General features: G+C 28.9%; 1 pseudogene; it reads left to right on the top strand.

Annotated features, from left to right (window-relative positions):
- Positions 1-1,969: 1,969 nt before the first annotated feature.
- LOC132938126 (uncharacterized) lies at positions 1,970-4,860 on the top strand (annotated as a pseudogene).
- The last annotated feature ends 1,326 nt before the right edge of the window (positions 4,861-6,186 follow it).

Here is a 6,186-nt window from a genome sequence, read left to right on the forward strand (position 1 = left end):
GAAAATTTCACTGAATGTTTATATTAGCATTTTCTATACACCATAAAATGTTGAAAATATTTTGACTCTTTTTGAGCTGTTTACGGACATTGTCAGTTTTCAATTTTTTTAGTTTTTTTTTCTATAAATATCAATAAATTTTTATTTGTTGGGTAAAAAAGCGTGAAAATTTGATATAAGGCTCCTGATATATCGTTCTAATAGCAGTTGAAAAATATTAAAAATACATAGGCACAATTTTTTTTTATAAGCATTTAAAGTTCAAATTTTGACAACATTTATCAAATTTATAATTTATTAATTATTTTGTGGTTAAAAATGTATAAAATGTTTAACTTTTATGGCTAAAGATTGAAAATTTAAAACAAGGCTCCGAGTAAATAGGTTATATATAAATTACTTTATTCACAATAATATCATCAAATATACTTGGTAAAATCATAGGCTGACTGACCGTTTTCGCTCAGAATCGTTTTTCTTATACAATGATATTATATCATTGAATTCAAATTTAACACCATCCATTACAGTGACCCACTTGTAACCTACTGTACAGCAGAGCGACATCCACTTATCCACCTTTTTTTTTTGTTATAACTTAACTTAACTTAACTTTGAAAACAATTTAACCTCTAGCGACGGCGCCCCGGGGCGATTGCCTCCATCGCCTCCCCTAAATACGCCACTGGATAATAGACTTATTAGTTATTATGTACAAATGTACGATTATCTCACCTTTATGGCTAAAACACTAAATCTAAACACAGTCTTCATCAAAATTTTGACACAGCAACACAACGAAATAGTTAATACTAAATATCTAAATAATGGAAACCTGCAAAATATTGTTTTTTTTCCACAACATGTACAAGGGGTCGATCAAAGCACATTTTTAGAATTGAATTTAGTTAATATATATATTAAGCTGCAAATTCTGAATTTTTTACAATTTTTACAAAAATTAAAAATGTGGCTTGGCCGTTTTCTTGTATAGGTATATAAAGGACAATCCGAATATTTTTTAAGTATGAAAATCGTGATAATTATCGACACGTATCATTGGAATTAGAAACAGTAGTTTTTGACAAAAAAAGACGTGGTAGTGAGGCCTCTTAACCAGTTCAAGTAATTCATTCGGAATAATCAATCAGATATAAGTGTTATTAAATAATTGATTATTATTATTTGGAATTGTTTGATTATTTTCAACTTTTTAAGTTGATAACTGATTGTTTATTATTTGATTATTCTTATGTAAATTACTAATCATTCGATTATTCCCACCACCTATAGATTACTACATAACACAGGTTACTCAACGGAGCATTATTTTTGATGTTTATCTTTGAATACGGTATGCGAGAAGCGCAACTAGCGCCTAAGCGGAAATTAATGAAGTAAAACAATGAATATTTTCCATCCAAGAGCGGCTATTAGGTGCCATATCCCCTCTGACTTTTCCGTAGGACCATAGACCCTATATTCATAGACGGAGCATGGTAGTAGTACCCGTGGTAGAATAGGGTGCGTTGCACATATGGTTCCAATACTACTACGCATGAACTAAGATATACAGGACTGGAAACGATTAGGTTGGAGGGTGTGAGAGGTAAATCCTCCTTAATGTATACAATGAGCGGGGTACGGGGGCTTCGAGTTCTTGTCAACACTTGCGCTATCTAGGTATCCAAAACAAGAAATTAATAAATCGGTATGCTAATCAACATTAACAGGAGCTTAATTTCCCGCCTTTTTCATGTTTCGTAAAATACATAATTATACAATATTATAATATATTATTATACATTTTATACCTACCTATATAACATAGTATAATTATAATTCATAATGATACTGTCTGTTTGATCTTGACTTTAGTGACCTGATATTCAACTTTTTTAAGAAAGATTCATTCTGAATATTTTTTAAAATTTTAATTTAATTTGTTTATCTTAAAATACACACAATTATGGTGAGGTGTTGTGTAATAAATTGTCTTTCACATAATGAAAAAAATAAAAAAATTTCATTATTTACTTTACCAAAAAATCCAAATATTTGCAAAGAATGGACCAACGTTCTATCTGAAGTTAATGGTAAAGATATATTATCAACATCATGAGTGTGCGAGTTACATTTCAATCCATGTGATATATCTCGGACATATTCGTGTTGGACCAGTACCAGTTCTAAAACCACTCTAGAGTCAACTGAAGCAGCAGAAACCAAGGAAATATAAATTAAATACTTATATTGTTCTTATATAGCTATTAGTTGTGTACTTAAAAATGTTTATAATTTTCAGGATTTTTTACATAGAACTATAAAACTAAAACTAAACACTAATGCAAGTCCATCAATATTTGAAGTAAAACATTCACAGAAAGTGACACAATCTCCAGCAGCTTGCTGTAAAAAACTTGATTGGTCTGATCAGCCATTTACAGTTAAACCTCTACCATTGTCTTTAAATAACTCAACTAGTCACTATAAATCTCAAGAGACTAGTTTGCAGGCAAGTATATTTTATCACACAAGTTATTATTATTTTTTAAATATTGAATTTACGTATATTTATTTGATTAGGTGGTTTTTATTGACTCGTTTAAAACGTTGTTGGAAAATGTAAACAACATAAATTTGCCTGTTGGTTGGAATTATTTTTATGACCAAACAGCAGTCACTTATTATTTCATAAAACATGAATGTTTCAAGAAGTGAAAGCTGTAATTGAAAGACAAATTGTTTTAACATCAAAATCTACTATACATTTTTATGCTTATGACAAACTAGTTGATAAAGAACAACTTTTGATTAATTTACAATATCCATTTAATTTAATTGACTTAAAAAGAGTTTGTTTTATTAATGTTTTCCCAAAAACAACTCTGTGTGGGTGGACCAAATGCACTTAATTACCCAGGTTAATCTAATATACATATAAAAGTTTCTAACATTTATTTCACAAAAACTAAATATATATTATGTATATAATTAAATATAATATAAATCATTTTATTGAAAGGTATCACCGATAGAAATTCTAAATTAGAAAATAACAATGTTTGGCATCATTTAAATTGTCCTCGTATAATTTCTATGAAACGAAAAAGGAGTGTACAATGTCAAAAACTACTACCAAAATTTCGGATTAATAATAGTAAATTAAAACACAGTGTTAGAAAATGTATTACAAAACGAATTGGAGGTTCACTTACACCAAATAGAAGACTCTTTTATAATGGTATTTTAAAAAACAAAAGAAAACTTATTAAAACAAATAAAAGGTTTGTATATCATATTATAGTACAGAATTATTAAAATTTTTATAATAAAAATATAATAAAAATTAATTATAATTTATTTGAATCAAGATATTTGTCAAAAATTGAAGACCTTAATAACAAGCTTGGAACTTTACAAAATCAAATGAAGTACATAACAGATGCTTCTTTTGAGGCCATAGTCAATAACAATAATTTAAATGAATCTCAAAAAAACATAGTTCAAGAAATTTTTAAAACAAGTAAATTGAATAATTCAAAAAGTAGAAGATATTCTGAAAATTGGATTTAGCTATGTGTTCTTTTTCATATTAGGTTTGAAAATATATTTAGTGTTTTTTTATTTTAATATTAATTTTTTGTACTTTGTTTTAGATTACCAGCTGCGTATACATTCTTGAGAGAGCAAAACATTTTACCTCTCCCATGTCCTCGAACAGTTCGTCGATATTTATCACTTATTAGGTCACCCTGTGGTTTTGATGAAAAATTTTTTCAGCTTTTTAAAAAAAAATTATCAATGCTATCTGAAAAGCAAAAGCATGGAATACTTGCATTTGATGAAATCATGCTTCGTGAAAGTTTAGGAGTAAATTCAAATACACTTACTTACAGCGGTTTGGAAAATCTGGGCAATGACTTATCATCTGACCAGACAGGTATTGAAATGAAAGCTAATCATGGATTAGTTTTTGTATTTCAGAGTTTAGAAGCAAATTTTTGTCAGCCAATAGGAATTTTTGATGCAAAAGGTTCAGTTAAAGGTATTTATATATATTATAATTAATAATTGTAAAATTATGCAGGATCATGATTATGATCACCATGTATTTTATGTTTTATGTTCATTGTGTGAAATGCAAATCTAACAATTGGTATTCCTATTAGTTACTTATTTATTTATGTATAATGTGATATTTTATAATTTAAAATTTATAATTGTAATAGTAGTTGTGAACAAAATACATTTTTTTTTTTATGTGTTCATATAATAATAATAATTATAATAGTACTAAAATAAATAGTTGAATGTTTGTGTTATTTTATGTTATATATGTGATAATTTATAGTAGTATTCTTGTGTAGTAAAACATGAATTATGCTCAATATGATCTGATATTTTACTTAAATAACTTATTGCATTAATTTAACAATATAATATTATGTAGACATGTAGTAAATGTCTTGTATTACTTTGCATTTAATGTGATATCTTATGGTTTAAGAATAAATAATATGTAAATAGTAAAGACATTATAAAAATGTACCTTTTTATATATTATGTTAAATGTATATGTTTATTGTGAAATATACTTACATTTATAATTAAAGCTTGTAATTTGTAAGTTTCTATGAGTTCCATTTGATACTAAATAATAACAGAAAAGTGAGAGGAACACTCTTTCATCTGGTTTTAACTTTTAAAGGTGTAGTACTAGCTCAATTGATAATAAAAGCTATATCGCTTCTTGAAGCTATTGGTGCCAAAGTTGATGGCATTGTATCTGACGGAGCTCAGACTAATAGAAGAATGTGGTCAGAATTTGGTATAAGTGGCATAATAGGTACTTTATAAATTATATTATAGGTAATAGGTTCTACCTATTTTTTATTTCATAAATGCTACTTTTATAATAGGTACCTATGTCTTATTTCCATCATATTATGTTATCAACTAAATACAATCATACAATAAATTATTAAAAATTATATAATTCTGTAATAATATTTTGAAATCATAAAACCTACGTCCTACATTCAAAAATTTAAAAAGAACCACTCAAATATTTAATTATTTTTTTACACGTTACACCTAATATATTATGTATTTTTTATTATATTGTGTTTGGGTTGTTACTTGCCAGTTGTCATAATAATTTGTTGACCTTAACGAATCTATTTTTCAAAACTTTTTGGTTTAAATGCATAACTGAGAAATATCAAGACCATGAACCATAAACTCGGATAGCGGCCGCCGGCTAAGAGTTTGAGCGCTAGTGTTGATTAGAACCGAAATTCCCTCGTCCCCCGCACAATCATAATATTAAGGTGTACTCGTATCACGATTTAAGATATACAGGTTGCGTCTCGAACTCCCATAATTTGACCGGTGAACTAACTATCTGAAACAGCTGTTCCCAGTACTACTAGCACACCCTGAGGACAAATTTAGAGATTCAATAATACTATATACTATAGGTATTATTGGCATCAAAAGCAGATAACCGTGGTAAGTGGTTTATACTGTCATGATATTATATATATATTTAACATATTTAAACCACAACGAGCGCTAGTGATTCTGGGCCCTCAGCTGTTTCAGATAGTTGGTTCACCAGTCACCGTAAAGCACTATTCGTTATAGGTCGATGTTTAACCTGTATATCTTAAATCGTGACTCGTATCAACATTCGTTTCCAGTCCTGTATATCTTAGTTCATGGTTAATCATAGATAATATGTAATGTATAGGCCCGGTGGCTGGCAGTAAAGTTGTCCGAATAATGATAAAGACCGATAAGAGTGGTTGTACGGTGGTTAACCTGTGGTTACCCTGTGACCAACTTGAGGTGGTGTTGCACAGCAAGTCGGGGGATATTTTCGATTTGCGGAGCGGAGCGACGGCGCCGAGGAGCGTAGCGACGAGTGCCGCTAGTATGGCATCATTGTACGATGTTTTTTCAAATTGGTGTCACTGGAATATGCTAGTATATGCTGGTATAGTATTGTGGTATAAACTGCCTTATCATTTTTCGGACAACTGTCCCCAACCCATTATGGACTTATCGTAATTAATTAATTAATTACCATTTACCAATAATAAAAGCACCTACCGGCTAAAATAATTATTTTATTTTAAATTTAAATAAAAAAGAAAAAATGATTTGCTCATGGGATAAAAA

This window comes from Metopolophium dirhodum, chromosome 2 (assembly GCF_019925205.1).
Source record: "Metopolophium dirhodum isolate CAU chromosome 2, ASM1992520v1, whole genome shotgun sequence".
NCBI lineage: Eukaryota > Metazoa > Arthropoda > Insecta > Hemiptera > Aphididae > Metopolophium > Metopolophium dirhodum.